This window comes from Raphanus sativus, chromosome 6 (assembly GCF_000801105.2).
Source record: "Raphanus sativus cultivar WK10039 chromosome 6, ASM80110v3, whole genome shotgun sequence".
Lineage (NCBI taxonomy): Eukaryota > Viridiplantae > Streptophyta > Magnoliopsida > Brassicales > Brassicaceae > Raphanus > Raphanus sativus.
Window position 1 is genome coordinate 21286871 of NC_079516.1, and position 19895 is coordinate 21306765.

General features: G+C 39.5%; 1 pseudogene; it reads left to right on the forward strand.

Moving 5' to 3' along the window:
• The first annotated feature begins 7427 nt into the window (after positions 1 to 7427).
• The window catches only part of LOC108835136 (DNA replication licensing factor MCM6-like), a 37315-nt pseudogene continuing 24847 nt past the window's right edge, over positions 7428 to 19895 (forward strand).

Here is a 19895-nt window from a genome sequence, read left to right on the forward strand (position 1 = left end):
GTTGTTGTTGCGGTAGTTGGTTTGGTAGTTGTTCTGCTGGCGATGCTGCACAACATTGGCTATCGTTGGGACCACCGTTGGAGAGACATCTCGAGAAGCAAGTAATTTTGCTTCATGGTTGAGAAGTCTCTCATGAACTTCAGTAATACTCGGTGGGGTATCTTTTCCTTCGATCTGGCCCACAACCAACTTGTACATCTCAGGTAAACCATTGAGAATTATCTCAACTTTATCCTCATAGTCATATGGTTTTTCGAGAATCGTTATTTAGTCTAGCTTGGACATCACGCCTTGAAGATAGTCATCAATGGTTTTGTTGCCTTTGGTAGTGTTCCTCAACTGGTCCTTGAGTTGGTTGATATGACCATGGCTTGGTTTAGCATACGTTGCAGCTAGCTTCTCCAAGATCTGAGATGCTGTTGTGGTGCGAGAGACCATGGGCTGAATGGAGGGTGAGATAGCGCAGAGGAGAGCACTATAGATCAATTTGTCTTGTCTTGTCCAACGAACATACTCTGGAGTTGGAGTGACAGTATCACCATTGGTGATTGTGGCAGTGGGGATCTCCGAAACAGCATCGAGATGGCTTGCAAAGGCATATCCATCTAACAAAGCATGAATTTGTAAGCTCCACATGAGGTAGTTTGTGTTTGTGAGCTTGAACATATTGGACATGTTAATGTGAAGAAGCTGGTTGTTGTTGAGAGAGATGATCTCATTGGTATTTTTCGATGAACTCATGGCGGCTAGGTGTTTAGGAAGCGAGAAAAAGTAAGGTTTCTAGGAGCGTTGCTCTGATACCATATAAGAGTTATGGAAAGTGTTGTATTATTAGAATGATGAGCATAATATATATACGTAGAACAAAACTTGGGTTCAACTCCTGTGGTGAACTCTCAAATTCACCTCAAGTCTTATCACCAATCAAAGTGCCATGTAGGATTAGTAAAAAAGGAATCAAAACTAAAAAAAAAAGGAAAAGAATTGAAAAAGACGTCCACTAGTTTTTTTTAACGCCATCCATGACTTCTTCTTCATCACTCACAAGAATATTGAAAGCTTTGTTTCTCAAATTGGTGTTTACAATTTTCTACGCATATACCCTAAATCTAAATCCTAGATTCTAAATCCTAAACCCAAAACACTAAACTCTAAACCTTTGGGTAAACTCTAAACACTGAACACTAAACCCTAAACTCTTGGAAAACCCTAAACTCTTGGATAAACTCTAAATCTTTGGAATATCTCTTTACCCAAGGGTTTATGGTTTACCCAAGGGCTTAGGATTTAATGTTTTGGGTTTAGGGTTTAGGGTTTAGAGTTTTCGGTTTAGATTTAGGGTATAGGGGCAGAGGATTGGAGACATAAATTTGACAAATAAAACTTTCAATATTATGTTTGGATATGAAGAAGAAACCATGAATGACGTTAAAAAAAACTAGTTGACGTCTTTTTCATCTCTTTCTTTTTTTTTTTTTAATTTTGTTTCTTTTTTTGTTAATCCTACATGTCACTTTGATTGGTGCGAACATTTGAGGTGAATTTGGGAGTTCACCACAGGGGATGAATCCAAGTCTTGTTCACGTACTTGGAAGGGAAAGTAACTAGGTTAAGTAATTACAAAGAATGACCTATAGTTAGTATTATTTATATCTTGTCTATATTCAGAATTTACATAGACAATAATAATAATAAAAAATTCAGAAGATGGGATATTACAAACCCGTTTGATCTGATTTGACGTATTTGAGATCTTCAGGATTGATTTCTCCTTCAACTTCTTTGTTGTCATCTCTTTTTTGTTTATCTTTCTCTTCTTGCTTCAACGTTAACGGAACAAGAACTCGAATCTCCATCGCGTCTCCTTTCTCCTGCTGAACTATCACACTCCGATTCTTCCTCCACTTCCACTACATCTAAAACTAACAACCGAACAAACACCGTACGTAATAATATCTTCATTGGCCGGAAGAAACACTGTACTGTAACAGCAACTGAATTATCTGAGTAGTCGCAGCCACAACCATTTCTCCTCCTATATATGGTAAACTCCTCATTCTAATTCACATCTCTCGCTCGACTGAAAATGAAGAAGACGATTTAAATCGTCCAATGTTAAACAATTCACTACTCCGTTTTTATTTAATTTTGCTGGAAAAAATTATTATATAGAATTCAGATTCTCCATAACAGAGTAAATTACCTCCAAAACGCCTCAGCCACTTGGATAAGACTCCCATCGCTTGATAAAACTAAAAACAAAACTCATAAATAGTACTAATCCCAACATGTAGGCCCACCCAATGTACGCCATAGATTTGGCGGGGATATAACAGAGAAGCCACACTTAATATAAAGGGTTTCTGGTTAGTTTTAGTGTTTCAGATGAACAGAAATTGGAGCTTCTTCCTCAAGCAAACATGGAGAAAAGATGATCTCATGAGAGAGAAAGAGAGAAGAAGACGACAAAATAATGAAACTTTCTGTTAGCATTAAAGTGTGACGAATGGGTCACATATATACAGTTGATACAATCATCTGACCGGAACAAACCGGGTATAATAAGTTTAATTTACTAAACCGAAATACAATCAATTAGGCAAATAAACCAATATTCCCCCTCAAGATGGAGCGAAGATATTGATGAACTCCATCTTGCTTAAGATATGTCTGAAGGGATTTGGATATAACGGTTTAGTGAGAATGTCCGCGAGCTGGTTCTCTGACCGAACATGAAGAGTCTTGATCATACCTGACACAACACGTTCACGAACAATGTGACAATCACGTTCAACGTGCTTCGTCCGTTCATGGAAGACAGCATTGTTGGCGATGTGAATAGCGGCGGTGTTGTCGCAGTAAAGAGGAGCAGGGCCGGTAGGAGCAATCCAGAGATCCTCAAGAAGATTACGGAACCAGATCATTTCACGAACAGCTTCAGACATGGCTCGATATTCCGATTCCGCAGAAGAACTGGAAACTGTGTCCTGTTTGTTTGACTTCCAAGCAATAAGAGCAGAGCCAACAAATACACACAAACCAGAAACACTGCGGCGAGTATCAGGGCAAGAGCTCCAAGAAGCATCGGCAAAGGCAGAGAGGCGCAAGTCTGAACTAGAAGAGTAGAAAAGACCTTGTCCCACTGTTCCTTTCAAGTAGTGTAGCACTTTGTAAGCAGCATGGAGATGAGGAGCACGAGGAGAAGCAGTGAATTGACATAGTTGATGAACGGCAAACGTTATGTCAGGCCGAGTAAATGTCAAGTAAAGAAGCTTCCCAACCAGTCGACGATATACTTCTGGTTTCTCCAATAAATCACCTTCCTTTGCAGACAATTTGACACTAGGATCCATAGGAATTGAAGCTGGTTTGCAACCAAGAAGACCAGTTTCAGTTAAGAGGTCCAAGATGTACTTCCTTTGACAAAGAGTAATTCCAGCAGATGATCGAGCTATCTCAAGGCCTAAGAAGTACCGAAGTGTGCCCAAATCTCTAAGCTTGAACGAAGCCTCAAGAGCAGCCTTGAGAAGTGTTGTAGCATGATCACAACTGCTAGCTATGATGATGTCATCAACGTAGACGAGTACAGCCATGTATACACTATCAGAGTTCTTGATGAAAAGTGTATGATCACCTGATGAAGTCTTGAAACCCAACTGGTGTAAAGCAGCTGAAAACTTCAAGAACCATTGGCGAGAGGCTTGTTTAAGGCCGTATAGGGACTTCTTAAGCTTGCAGACTGCGTTTGGTGGGAACGATTCCCCCTGTCTTGGAGAGTATCCAGGAGGTAAGGTCATGTAGATTTCCTCCTCAAGGTCGCCATTGAGAAAGGCATTGGAAATGTCTAGCTGAGTGAGTGACCAACCCTTAGCTGCTGCAACGGCTATAAGAAGTTTCACAGTTGCAAGCTTCGCAACAGGTGAGAACGTCTCAACATAGTCTAAGCCTTCTTGTTGAGTGTATCCCTTTGCAACCAGACGTGCCTTGTATCTCTCAATAGTTCCATCCGCATTGAGCTTAATCTTATAAACCCACTTACAACCCACTGCTTTCTTTCCTGCAGGTAGAGAACAGACAATCCAAGTGCCGTTATCCTCAAGAGCAGTGACTTCTATACCCATAGCATCGCACCATTCTTTGATCTTACAGGCCTGAGCATAGGTGCTTGGTTCAGGGACACTGTTAAGAGCATTGATGAAGATCATGTATGGATCAGAAAGCGCATCGTAGGAAAGAACATTAGAAATAGGATGTTCAGTGGAGCAGACTGCAGATGAACATTGATAATCTTGGAGATGTCTCGGTGGCTTAGAGACACGTTTGGATGGAGCAGGTACCTCTTGATCAGGAACAGACGGAGTAGAGCAAGAGGCAGGTGCAGAAGGCTCAACAGAAGTAGAAAGCCGAGGAAAGAAATCCTCATAACCACTAGGCAAAGATGGTTGTAGATATGGGAACAGAGTCTCATGAAAGACAACGTTCCGTGAAATAAAGACAGTGTTGCTTTGAAGATCAAGGAGCTTGTAGCCTTTGTATCCCGAAGGGTAACCAAGAAACACACAAGCACGAGCTCTGTCTTCAAATTTGTGTCTTTGCTTAGGAGAAGTACTTGCATAACAGAGACACCCAAACGTCTTGAGGTTTGTGTAGTCAGGTAATTTGTTATGAAGCATTTCAAACGGAGTCTTGTTGGAGATGACTTGTGAAGGAGTTCGATTGATGAGGAAAACCGAAGTCAGTACACAGTCCCCCCACAAGCTCAGTGGAACACCAGACTGGAACATCAATGCACGCGCAACGTTGAGGATGTGTTGGTGCTTTCTCTCCACTACTGAGTTCTGCTCAGGAGTTTCTGTACAGCAGTGATAAGAAACAATCCCCTTTTTCTTGTATAAAGCGTCAAAACGCAGTTCCGGTGCATTGTCTGAGCGGACTGATTTCACTTGAGCAGAGTACTGCGTCTCTATCATCTTGATGAAGTCTGGGAACACAGTAAGAACGTCACTCTTCAATTTGAGAAGATAGATCCAAGTGACTCTCGTGTGGTCGTCAACTATGGTAAGAAAGTAACGATATCCTTCTTGTGTTGGCTCAGAGAATGGCCCCCAGACGTCAATATGAAGTAATTCAAAAGGATGAGAGCAAAGCTTAGGATTAAGGGTAAAGGATAGTTTCTTTTGTTTAGCGCGATGACAAATATCACAGTGCAAAGGTCCTTTATTCTTAGCTTTTGAAAATCCAAGTACATCATGAAGAAGCTCAAGTCTTTTAAAAGATGTGTGGCCAAAACGTTGGTGCCAAATAGAAGCATCAACAACAGCGTTTGAACGAAAAGAAGAGGTTTCTAAAACTGCAGTTCCAGCTTCTTCAAGATCCAGAACATACAGGTTTGCCATCCTTCTACCTCTGCCAATCATCGACCCCTTGGAAGGATCCTGTATTTCAAAACATCCAGAATCAAAGGTCACACGAGCACCAAGATCTGAAGTTAAACAGCTGATGCTCAAGAGGTTCAAACGGAATTCCGGTATATAAAGAACATTCTGCAAAGTCAGAGTGTGTGTGAGGGTAATCTTGCCCACTCCACCAACTCGAATAGATGAACCGTTAGGAAGATTCACAAGAGGTTTAGCAGAAGTGTCAAGAGTAGCAAAAGAGCTACGATCATGACATACATGATGCGTAGCACCGGAGTCAATAATCCACGTTTGTTGATCAGTAACGCAGTTAGCGAAGCTTAAAAGACCAACGAAACGAAAAGTGGAGGAAGAGAAAGAGATACCAGAGGGATCATGCTGTTGGATCGCAGAGACAGAGGCAGAATCAGAAGACTTCGTCTGAAGTTGACTGCTAAAATAAGCAATGAAGTTCTGAATCTGGTCTTTGTTCAACTGGCCAACCAAGTTATCCAAACCAGAGACAGGAGATGGCTGACTAGAGACGTTAGCAGCAACAGCAGCAGGTTTGGATATATCAGGTCCTGGCTTTCCTTTCTTCCATCCCACGGGATACCCATGGAGTTTGTAACAACGATCGATGACATGACCAGTATTACCGCAGTGAGAGCAGATAGCACTAGACTTCTTGTGGAAAGCATTCAACGTTCCAGGTTGAGAGACGGAATCATTTGAAGTGCTACCAGAAGGAGTCAGTGCAGAGGATTGAGAGGGGTCATTATTGACGTGAAACGCAGCAGGAGCAATCACAGAGTTAAACTGACGTTGGCTATCATCTTGATCGAGGATGTTACATATCTCAGCAAGGTCTGGTAAAGGTTTCTTCATGATGATTTGGCTGCGAATGATAGAGTACTTTTCATTCAAGCCAGAGAGGAACTTGATGATACGGCTTCGCTCAACCTTTGCCTTAGCAGAACGTTGACTGACACAGTTGAAGGTGTTACAACACAAGCACATCTCTGGTGGTTCAGCACCATCAAGGTTGTCCCAAAGAGTTTTGAGTGCTGTGTAGTATCCTGAGAGATCCAGAGAACCTTGACGAAGGTCTTGGATTTGTTGTATCAGCTGAAAGGTTCTAGGCAAGTTGGTTTTGTGAAAGCGATTGTGTAAATCATCCCAAATCTCAGTGGCGTCATCAAAAGATAAAATGCTACCATAGATCGGCTTTGTAACTGAGTTAAGCAACCATGATTTGACCATGCTATTACAGCGTGACCAGATGCAAAACAGAGGGTCACCTAACGCAGGACGGCGAAGAGATCCATCGACGAAAGCGATCTTATTCTTCGCGTCAAGAGCGATTTTCATGGCAGAGCACCACTGAGTGTAGTTGGATCCATCCAGCTGTACGGAAACGATCTGCAAGCCTGGATGATCGGCGTGGTGGAGGAACAGCGGAGAGTGAACGCTATCAGGGTTCATCACGGCGGCGAGAGCAAGCGAACCAGGAGACGGAGCTACAACGGCTTCAACAGGGGAAGCAGAGCCACGAACAGGGTTCGAGCTACCAGCACGTGTAAAACGACCGGTGCGACGACTACGACGGAGAGTAACAACCATCGTGACAAGAGCGACGATCAAAAGGAAACCCAGATAAAGTGAGAAACGAGATCTAACAGTGAAATGAGAAAGAAATCTCAAAACGGAGCTCGATCGAAACGAAAAACGAAAGGAGAGAACGATGTTGAGCTGAGCTCAACGCTCTGATACCATTTTAGTGTTTCAGATGAACAGAAATTGGAGCTTCTTCCTCAAGCAAACATGGAGAAAAGATGATCTCATGAGAGAGAAAGAGAGAAGAAGACGACAAAATAATGAAACTTTCTGTTAGCATTAAAGTGTGACGAATGGGTCACATATATACAGTTGATACAATCATCTGACCGGAACAAACCGGGTATAATAAGTTTAATTTACTAAACCGAAATACAATCAATTAGGCAAATAAACCAATAGTTAGATTTGAATATGGAGGCGTTCGGTGCGTTTGTAATGGACGAGCAAGCGATTCAAATGGAGAACACGTCTTCTTAGAGTTCCTCAAGAGATTTTTGTTTTTTCCCTAGAATGTAGAGTTTTGATTGGCTCGGTAAATTATTAACTAACTTGTGATTCGTTGCTTAGGTTTCGACTGGATGCGAACAAGCCGGAGCTCTATTACGAGGCCGAGATAGAAGCAATCCGAGGAGGCGGCGAATCCACAATGATGTACGTCGATTTCTCACATGTGATGGGTTTCAACGATGCTCTTCGAAAATCTATCGCGGACGAGTACCTCAGGTTTACGCAAACCCTAGTTTTGTTTTTGTTTGTTTGTCACATCGGTTTAATAATTCAGTTTGAAATTGGTTTAGGTTTGAACCGTATTTGAGGAATGCGTGTAAGAGGTTTGTGATTGAAATGAATCCTTGTTTCGTTTCCGATGATACTCCCAACAAAGATATTAATGTCTCCTTCTACAACCTCCCTTTCACCAAGAGGCAAGTGAGATTATTATGATTTATTTTTGACAAAAAAGTAAGTAGCGTGTGGTGATTGTGATATCAGCAACATTCCAGGTTGAGAGAACTAACCACTTCAGAAATTGGGAAGCTTGTGTCTGTGACTGGTGTCGTCACTCGAACTAGCGAAGTCAGAACTGAGCTTCTTTACGGAACGTTTAAGTGCTTTGATTGTGGTAGTGTTATCAAGAACGTTGAGCAACAATTTAAGTACACACAGGTGGTGCCTAGACTGCTTTAATATGAAATGTTAGCTTGCTTTTAACCCTTTTTTTTAATGATTTATGGTTTTGAATGATGCAGCCTACGATCTGTGTGACCCCGACTTGTATGAACAGAGCGAGATGGGCACTGCTCAAACAAGAGAGCAAGTTTGCGGATTGGCAGAGAGTTAGAATGCAGGAGACTTGTAAAGAGATACCTCCTGGTTCCTTGCCACGTTCTTTGGATGTCATTCTTCTCCATGAGATTGTTAAACAGGCCAGAGCGGGCGACACATAAGTTATTTTCCCCATCTTTGTAAGGGATCAAGAGTTGAATTCATCGTCCTGAGTTCTTCTTTGAGTTTTGTCCTTGCAGTGTTATATTTAAAGGAAGAGTAGTTATTATACCTGACGTATCGGCACTGACAGCACCTGGAGAGAGAGCAGAATGCCGTCGAGACTCATCATCTCAGTAGAAAAGCTCGAATGCTGGACTCGAAGGAATCAAAGGTCTCAAGTGATGTGACCAAAATCGAGCACCGTCCTTTTTGGATCATGGACACGATCCAAAGTGACGATCTTATCAATCAGCTCGACCCAACCAAGGTTTCTCCACCAGTTCGTGCTGACACACCGACCGAGCCGCATGTTCTGTCCACCGTATTAACCCGCGTATGTCCGGAATGGAGCTTCGGCTGGAGCCATGACCAGGAGACCGAACTAACCGTACCAGAGCTCATCTTTTTCGACCAACTCGACATTTTAAGACCCATGGTCGAGCCAGACTTAGCTTGGGTCGTGAGAAAACCGAAGACGGACATGCATTCTCATCCGACGGACCATCCGGACAGTCCCGTATGCGTCTTTATTTTACCCCGTGCATCCATTTTGTTCGGATGCATCTAGACGCTTGGATGAACCTTGACAAGGCTGTCTCAAAATTAACACTTTGACTGGTCTTTATCATTTTCCGCAACCTTGACGAAGACTACATCAATTTCTACAACTTTGACTCTCTAATAATTATCTAGTCAAATGTTGTATTTTCTAGACATCTTTTTCCGCACTTTATTTATTTCTTTCTTTGACTACATATAGTATAAATATGTAATCTATACAATGATTAAAATCAGTTCATTTTGGTTAACTTTCGTTTCTATTCTCTGAGTGAGAGAGAGAGTTCTTAGCTAGTTCATCGGTGTGAACCGGCTAGTTGATTTGGTGGTCAGCCAATCATCTTTGTGTGTTGTTTGGTGGTTAGCAACACAGTACATTCGTTCTTAGGTGGTTAGCCTTAGATCGTGGGTATATCAGGAACTATTCCGCATCTCTTGATGATCCGTTCATTCTCAGTTCCAGAAGTGCCTTCGCCTTCTCGGTTCATATCCAACACCCGACTAAATGATCCTTCCCGATTTTGGATCTATCATCAAGGCTCTGGGAGTCAGAGATCTCTCGTACCAGCTTTACTTTATCGGAAACTTAGTGCATGTTTCTCAACGATGTAAACTGTCAAAATCAAAACTTCAATGGCATGATCAATTTTTATCTTTTTTTTTCTTTTAGATTGCTGATGGTAGCAGGAACACTGACATGAGGAACCGCCAAAATGATTCCAACGAAGATGATCAGCAACAGTTCACTGTATGAACCAATTTCATCTTTTAAGGAACCTCTTACATGCTTATATTATATACCAAGTACGAAAAAAATATAATTGCAGGGAGAAGAGCTAGATGGAATTCAGCAGATGAGGTATACTCCTGATTACTTCAATAGATTAGTTGGAAGCATTGAGCCAACCGTTTTTACTTATGCTCCTAGGCGGTGTGCACAAAACCCCTCATGAAGGCATCTACCTTAGAGGAGACATCAATGTTTGTATAGTTGGGGATCCCAGCGGTGCCAAATCCCAATTCCTCAAGTAGTGTGATTCACATTGAATATTTTCAATAGTGACTGTGTGGTTTTGTTGTTTTCTGAAATTAGAACCACCTCTCAGTGCTTGTTTGTTTGTTTGTTTTTTTTGTTTTCAGGTATGCCGCATGCATAGTGCCAAGATCTGTGTACACATCTGGAAAGTCCTCTTCCGCTGCTGGGTTGACTGCTACTGTTGTGCTAAAGAACCAGAAACTGGTGTATTCTGCATTGAGGTAGTTTTTGCATTGGTGAATAGTAGAATGAATGAATGAATATAAACGCTCTATTTCTGATTAATGACCTGTCACAGGCTGGTGCTTTGCTGCTTGCTGATAATGGAATATGTTGCATTGACGAGTTTGATAAGATGGATATCAAAGATCAGGTAAGTGATCTTCATTGCTTTTATTACAGGGAAGAGGACTGAGTTTCCTAGACTGTGGTTAATGAAAATTTACTGTTGCACAAAGGTCGCCGATTCACGAAGCAATGAAACAGCAAACGATAAGCATCACGAAAGCTGGGATACAAGCCACTTTGAATGCCAGGACATCAATCCTTGCTGCAGCTAGTCCTGTTGGTGGTTGATATGATAAATCTAAACCACTCAAGGTGAGGTTATAGAATACAGACGGATGGATTGACAAGATTAATCCTTGCTGCAGCTTATTCTTATATCTCATTGTGTTTTTTTTCAGTACAACGTTAACCTTCCACCTACCATTCTCTCGAAGTTTGATCTTGTCATTGTTATTATTGACAAACCTGATGAGGTAACGGATTACCACATTTCCCATCATATCATCCGAGTTCACCAGAAGCACGAAGCCGCGCTTTCTCCTGCATTCACCACCGTACAACTCAAGCGTTACATTGCTTATGCGAAAAACTTAAAGCCAAAGGTTGTAAAACTAACTTAAAAATGGTTTTCTTGTGTTGGAGAAGCTAAATCAATTTTGGTATCTTTCCATCTGTATTGCTGCAGCTAAGCCCGGAAGCAAGGAAGCAACTGGTTAAGTCTTATGTTTCTCTACGTGGAGGCGATACAACTCCTGGCACAAGAGTAGCATATCGGATGACAGTTAGGCAGCTGGAGGCACTGATCAGGCTCTTATAAGCCATTGCTAGGAGTCATTTGGAAACACTGGTGATTATCCATAACGACCGTCTCTCTCGTTTCTCTTCTGTTTCTCACCGTTTCTCTGGCGAAGCGAAATTTTTCTTCTTCTTTTGGTTTAAGGTGAAACCAAGTCATCTTCTTCTGGCTGTCTCACTGTTAAAGACTTCTGTCATTAGGTAACTTTCAAACCTCTCTTATTTTGTTCCAATATTATAACCATAAACAATCATCTTTGCTTCTCTTATCCAGTGTTGAGTCATGCGATATTGACCTTTCTGAGTATCAAGATGCTAATGGTGACCTGATAAAGGATTCAAATAGATTTAAATCCTTTATTACGAATCAATGTTCAAACAAACAAAGTATCGTATACTCACGAGTAAAAGATCGATGAGGAAGAATAATCTTTACACAACGTGAATATCGTCACACAAGTTCCACTGAGAATTCCAGAAAGAAGAATCAAATGAATTACAACTTTTCGATAATGAAAATGAAAACAGAGTCGTCGTCTTTTATTAGTCTTCTTCACTTGCCAGCTGTCGCTTCCACACTGGCTTCAACTCTAACAAACTCCAACGGCCCAACTTGTTACTCCCAACCACTCTCAATGTGACACATCGCTTCTCTTCATCTCTACTCTTTCCCTGTATCAAATCTCCCCTTCTCCGAAGAACTTGCCCACAAGGTATCAAAGTTAAACGCCGGATACTTTTTCTGCAGATCATATAAGAATTCCCAAGTCGCTTCTGCTACATCTTGTCCCACCCATTTAATCAAAACCATTGTTGCTGCCTTCCCATTTCGATTGACCATCTTACGTTCCATCACATAATCTGGTTCCTGAATGACCACATCATGAACAACCGAAGGTAGCTGTGTAGACGTTGTTGCAGTTCCTACCGCTTTCTTCAATTGAGAAACGTGAAAGACCGGGTGAATCTTAGAACTCACAGGAAGTTCCAACTTATATGCAACCTTGCCACGCACGTCAAGAACCTTGTAAGGACCATAAAACTTCGGAGCTAGTTTAGGTGATGCACGTTGAACCACTGATTGCTGCCGGTAAGGTTGAAGCTTCACATAAACCCAATCTCCAATCGCAAAACTTCTCTCACTTCGATGTTTATCTGCTGCTTGTTTCATACGATGTTGAGCTCGTACAAGATGAAACATAAGCAACTGCAACATGTATTCTCGATCTTGTAAGCACTTAGCCACCACTTGCACTCGTGATTCTCCTGGTAAGTAAGGCAAATGGACTGGAGGACTCTGACCATAAACGATCTCATACGGAGATGTCTGTGTAGCGGTGTGATAGTTGGTGTTGTACCAGAACTCTGCCAAAGGAAGCCAACGGCTCCAAAGATGAGGCTTGTCACTGCACATACATCTCAGATATGTTTCCAAGCACCTGTTGACAACCTCAGTTTTTCCATCACTCTGAGGATGATAGGTTGTAGACATATTCAAAGCACACCCCTGCAATCTGAAGAGTTCTTGCCAGAATTCACTCATGAAGACCGTGTCTCTGTCACTGACTATGGAACGAGGAAATCCATGTAAACGGAAGACAAGGTTCAGAAAAGCCTGAGCCACTGACATTGCTGTATAAGGATGGCTCAGCCCCATGAAGTGAGCAGCTTTGCTCAAACGATCCACCACGACTAGTATCACTGTTTTCCCAAAAGAGTTAGGAAGACCATCGATAAAATCCATTGAAATGTCCATCCATACACCTTCAGGAATAGGTAATGGCTGAAGCAATCCTGGTGATGCAGCCGTATCGTACTTGCATTGCTGACATACTGTACAACTCCTCAAATATCTCTGAATATCTTTAGACATTCCCTTCCAATAGAAGATACCCTTGACTCTCTGTAGTGTGACTTCTCTACCAGAGTGGCCTCCTTGTCCCGAGCCATGTAACCATTGTAAGATAGTGTCTTTTATCTGAATATTTTCAGGTACCACTATCTTACTCTTCCTTCTCAATACTCCCTGAACCCAAGAGAAATGCTTTCGACCATTAGGCTTTTCCTTCAACTCTTCAATCAGCTCCTTAATCTTGTTATCCCCCGCATAAGCTTCTTGAATATTTTTCATCAAATCACAGTTCATCACCGTCATTGCCATATGTAAAACTTCAGCTCCTTCAACTCGAGATAATGCATCAGCTGCAACATTTTCTTTCCCTTGCCGATACTGAATCTCGTAATCAAACTCTAACAACTTGGGTAACCATTGTTGCTGGATCGGAGTGTTAAGCCTCTGCTCAAGTAAATACTTAAGACTTCTCTGATCCGTTTTGATGATGAAGTGATTATTAAGGAGATAGTGACGCCACTTCTGCACAGCATAGAAAACCGCAAGTTACTCCTTCTCATATATCGATAGATGAAGCTGCTTCCCTTTCAAATGTCTACTGATGTATGCAAGAGGATGACCATCCTGCATCAACACTGCTCCAATGCCTGTTCCACTTGCATCTGTCTCAACTACAAAAGGCCTGTCGAAGCGTGGAAGTGCCAGCACTGGTGTCTCAGATAATGCTGATTTGAGACCTCCAAATGAATCCTGTGCTTCCTCATTCCACCCGAAAGAATCCTTCTTAGTTAAAGATGTCAACGGTCTTGCTATAGAGCCAAAGTCACGTACAAACCGTCTGTAATAACCAGCCAATCCCAAGAATCCCCTCAACGCCTTAAGATTCAACGGTTTAGGCCACTCTACAATCGCCTTAACTTTGCTTGGATCAGTAGATACGCCACTCTTCTCAATAAAATGACCAAGGTACTCCACCTTCTCTGTTGCAAACGCACACTTACTTCTTTTTGCAAACAGCTTATGCTCCCTCATCAATTCAAAAACACATCGAAGGTGTTGCAGATGTTCTTGAGGTGAAGCACTGTAAACCAATATATCATCAAAAAATATCAAGACAAACTTCCTCAAGTATTCACGGAATACATCATTCATCAAGCCTTGAAAGGTAGCCGGTGCGTTTGTGAGGCCAAAGGGCATGACGAGATACTCATAATGTCCACTGTGAGTTCTAAAAGCAGTCTTATGAATATCCATTGGATCCATTCTCACTTGATGATACCCAGCTCTTAAGTCAATCTTGGAATACACTGCAGAACCGCCTAATTCGTCCATCAAATCTTCGATCAGAGGAATAGGAAAACGGTCTTTGATGGTCATGCAGTTCAGTTTCCTGTAGTCAACACACAAACGCCATGTATTGTCCTTCTTCTTGACTAACACGACTGGTGAAGCATACGGACTAGAGCTCGGTTGTACCGTACCTGCAGTCAACAGTTCTTTAACCATCTTGTCAATCTCATTCTTCTGTTGGATAGCATAACGGTAAGGCTTCTGATTGACTGGATCAGACCCTTCTTTTAACACAATCTTATGATTGTGATTCTCTCTGAAAGGTGGTAGAGCTGTAGGTTCTTCAAAGATATCAGCAAACTCCACAATGAGTTCCTCAATTTCGCTTTTATTTGTTGCAGAACCGTTTGTCTCTTCAATTGCATTTAACTCCATAGCTTGATTTTCTTCTTCATAAGCGTATATCATATGCAATTGTATGTCTGTTTCCTTTACCTCTTCAATGCGCTTAGCTTTCACTTCTCTTATGGATCCTGGTTTGATGCCTTGTAGCACACACTTCTTCGATAACCATTTAAACTGCATCACCAGTTTTTCAAAATCCCATGTAATAGGACACAGTGTTGCTAACCATTGAACTCCCAACACAACATCATGTCTCCCCAAAGGAATCACCATCATATCAGTTACAAAGCGATGTCCTTGAAATGTCCAGGAGAAGCACAATTCCACAAACTTCAATTCTGGAACCATCGGCTACAGAAACTCTAGTACGTCCGGCTGGTTCTAGCTTACATCCCAACAAATTTGCAATACGCTTGTCAATGAAGTTATGTGTGGAGCCTGAATCAACGAGCACATATACATTCTTTTGCCATGTAACCCTCGTACTCTCATAGTTGTATATGTAGTCTCTCCTGAGATAGCATTCACAGAAATGTGAGCAATAGTACCCTCGGTATCGTCTACTTCTTCGTCCCTCAACACTTCTTCAATCTCTTCTACCATCTCTTCACCCTCTAACATAAAAAGCTGTGTTTTATGTTTCAGGTAATGCTCAGGAGAATACTTCTCATCACAGTAATAACGCAATCCCTTCGCCCTTCGCTCAATCATTTTCTGCATTTGAGAGAAATGGTTTCATCTTCTGATTGCCCTCTTTTGGTTTGACCGCTTCTTTCGGTTTCCAAGGAAGGATTCCTTTCGTATCAGTAGGCGCTGGAGTTGTCTTCTGGTTAGACCAAGTGCTGTTAAATGGCTTCTTAGGATGAGCTTTCTCATAAAGTCTACCAAGCACCAAACACTGCCTTGTAGTCTGAGGATTGAACATACGAACGTGCATTTGAGTATCTATCCGTAACCCAGCCAAGTAAGCACTCATCAAATACTCCTCAGACATCGTCAACCTCGCCCTTATCAACTCAAACTTCGCATGATAATCCACAATTCCATCGGTTTCCTTTAGTTCCTTGAGCTCAGCAATCAGATCATCAAGAACTTCTTCAAATCTTTCTTTGAGAAGGATCTTGTAGATCTGCCAATTACGAACCAAACCATTGCGTTCTTCTGATTTCACTAGCGCCTTGTGCCAAGCTTTTGCCACACCAGTAAAATGCAGAGATGCAATCGCTACTTTAGCTTCCTCTGCTGTGTTATCAATCACAAAGAACTGCTCCGCCGAGCTCAACCAATCTTCGACTTTATCTCCATCGAACTTAGTAAACTCGATCTTCGCTAGTCTCGTCAGTCGGTTATTGTTACCGTACATACCGGCGAGATTTGGCATATGATGATCACGTTGAATATCTGGAGTCATCGAATGTACTGGTGAGTGATCTCCGATATGAACCCCGCCGCTCGTCGATGGCCCCGCGGGAGCTTTTCCTTTCTCCATGCGTTTCATGAAATCGAAGATCTCTTTGAGATTATCGCCGATTGTGGAAACGGAAGCTTCTAATGCTTGTGTTCGCTCTTCGTAACGATTAACCACTGCAACCTCCGTCTCTCGAGCCACCGATTCCTTCAATAATGCTTGGGAACGAGTTTCGCGAGATTCCGCCATTGTTTCCGATCAAGTCACCGCAAATCTCCGAGGACGTCGAGCTCTGATACCACTGATAAAGGATTCAAATAGATTTAAATCTTTTATTACGAATCAATGTTCAAACAAACAAAGAATCGTATACTCACGAGTAAAAGATCGATGAGGAAGAACAATCTTTACACAACGTGAATATCGTCACACAAGTTCCACTGAGAATTCCAGAAAGAAGAATCAAATGAATTACAACTTTTCGATAATGAAAATGCAAACAGAGTCGTCGTCTTTTATTAGTCTTCTTCACTTGCCAGCTGTCGCTTCCACATTGGCTTCAATCTCTCTCTCTCTCTCTCTCTCTCTCTCTCTCTCTCTCTCTCTCTCTCTCTCTCTCTCTCTCTCTCTCTCTCTCTCTCTCTCATCGTAAACCTATTTTTTTTGAAAAAATACAAAAATGTAAACATTTTTTTAATTCACCGATTATTTTTTAACTACCACAATTTTGATTTATATAGGAATGTTTCCTAGTTTAATATTTTATCATGAAATTTTCTTGGGTGAATTACCAACTAATCATAGTTTGCCAAATAATGTACAACATTTTTTAAAGATAATAAATAAAATAATAATAATTTGTGTTAAGTTTTTAAAATAAATGAAAATAGTATTAGGTGCCAAAAGATGAATTTTTTTAACAATTTTAAAACCGTCACAAAAGAGTAAATCATAAACACTAAACATTATACCATAAACCCTTGGACAAATCTTAAATCATTGGGTAAAAATCCAAACACTAAACTCTAAAATCTTGGATATACCCTAAACCCTTAGATAAATCATAAACACTAAACTGTAAACCCTTGGGTATACCCAAAACACTAAATCTCTCTCTCTCTCTCTCTCTCTCTCTCTCAAATTTGTGTTACTTTCCTATTTGTAATTTGTTACTTTTTTTATTAATAACTTACTTTATTTTCATTGTGTATTATTTACGCAACTTGGTATCATATTTATTGCTTTATTTAAATAATTTACCTTTAGTTAATTTGGTTTTAATCAATGTTTTGAAAACCGGACCGGACACTGACTCGGTGAAGCTACTGGTTGACTGGTTAGACCGGTTCAACCGGTCGAACCGGGTTTTTTATTTATATAAAAATGTATATAATTATATATTTATGCTATATAAACTTTACTTCTACATATAATACTTTCTCTATTCTTTTTCATTAACTCAAAATAAACAACAAACATAAATCTGATTACTATGTAAACTAAAAATTAAAAAAAAGAACAAATGATTTACAGCTAAAACAATCATATTTATTTATTTTTACAACTAACATTTTAAATTTTAAGAATATGGTAAAATAAAAATAGTATATGAGAGTCAAAAATATATTTTCACATTTTTTCTTAGAAAAATATAAAATCAATTAAATAGTAATAGTTGAACACTAACTATAAAATATTAAATTTTAGCTAGTAATAATTAAAAACACTTAATTATATGTTAATTTTTAAGAACCGGATTTTAAAATTAAACCGGGTCACCGTTTTTACGGGGTTTAGCCGGTTTTACTGGTTTTTATCAAATCTGGGTTTTAAACCAAACCGGACTCGCTTCTTCAGCGAGTCACGGTCGGACCGGTTCGACCGGCCGGTCCGATCCGGTTTTCGAAACACCGGTTTTAATAACTTACCTTATATTAAATACGGATTGCTTTGGCAAGTTGATATCATATTTACTGCAGATCAATTTATGATAATAATAATTTGTGTTAAATTTTTAAAATAAATGAAAAATATTAGTAGCTGCGAAAAGAAAATTTTTTTTTAACAATTTTAAAATCGTCACAAAAAAGTAAATCATAAACAATAAACACTATACCCTAAACCCTTGGACAAAGCTTAAACCCTTGGGTAAAAAACCAAAAACACTAAACCCTAAATTCTTGGATATACCCTAAACCCTTGGATAAATCCTAAACACTAAACTGTAAATCCTTGGGTATACCCAAAACACTAAATCTCCCTCTCTCTCTCTCCCCCTCATCGTAAACCTTTTTTTGAAAAATACAAAAATGTAAACATTCTTTTAACAGTAATTTGAATCCCAAGAGTATTTACTTCACGATTTTAAATGTAATTTACCATGTTTGTAAATTGTTAATTTTTTATTAATAACTTACCTTATTTTCAATGTGGATTACTTGCGCAACTTGGTATCATATTTATTACTGTGTTTAAATATGATTGCACGACAAGTTAGTATCAAATAATATATTCATACAATTTATTACATTTTTATTGCTATATAGATGTTTTGAATTTAATGCGTTAACATAGATCATTCTTATTTATTACCAATCAATCTTGTGAATTAAATATGACGAATATATGTTACGTGATGTTGTAATCATCATTAATTGGTAATCATTAATGTTATAAATATAGACATATTTTTCATTCAAGGCAAATTGTGACAACTAAATAATAAACAAATAATAATATAATTGTTAAATGATGATAATAATAATTATAAAAATGACCTTATTATATATTGAGATCTGAAAACAAAAAATAATCCAATAAGAAAATATAACTAAAAAACAATAACGAATACATTGACTAAATAATAACATGTAATTAGAAAGAAAATTAGATAATTTCATCTCTTCTAACAGATTATTACTAAAATATGGGCGTTATTACAATGCAATTATTTTAAAAATTATCAAGATCACAAGAAAAGAAAAGACTAAATGTGTTTTTTTTTGAAATAAATAATAATGAATAACGCGGATAGTGACAAAAACCATTGCAACATAAGTAAGTTTTCAATAATCAAAAAAATCCCAAGCTAGATATGATAAGTCAAATCCATTTTATCATAGTAAGAATGCGGAAGTAAGACAAAGCCATAATGATAGGAAATAAATGCTTTTAAAAATCTTCGAGATCACTCCCCCTTGATTTTCTTGTGGGAATGTCTCTTGTTGAGAGAGTGTTGATCCTCAAGGCTACTGTCATGATCTTTTTGGCTTTTTTCTTTTAGACAAGGGAGTTCCTGAAAAATCCAGAACCAAAGAAAATACCACCTGAGGACTGTAACATCAGGACCTGCAAAAAAAAAGAGTTCATCTCATTAGTATGCTATTGTAACTCTAAAATGTAAGCAAACACTAAAGTGTAATACCTGTTTAGGAGGCAAAGCATGAAATATTAATTTTTCATAATAAACATTTAAATTGAATAAATAAAGTAAATAAATCTACAGTATCATAAGCTGATTTGAATTAAATATTAGTCTTTTTGCGCAAGTTAGATTTATTTAAAATAAAGCAACAAAATTAAAAACGACTTTGAAAATTTATAAAGATTTAAAAGTCCAATTAATGTGATACCACATTGCACAAGAATAAATAAAGTTATTAAATATACAATATCATAAACTGATTTGAATTAAATATTAGTCTTCTTGCGCAAGTTAGATTTATTTAAAATAAGGCAACAAGATTAAAAACGACTTTGAAA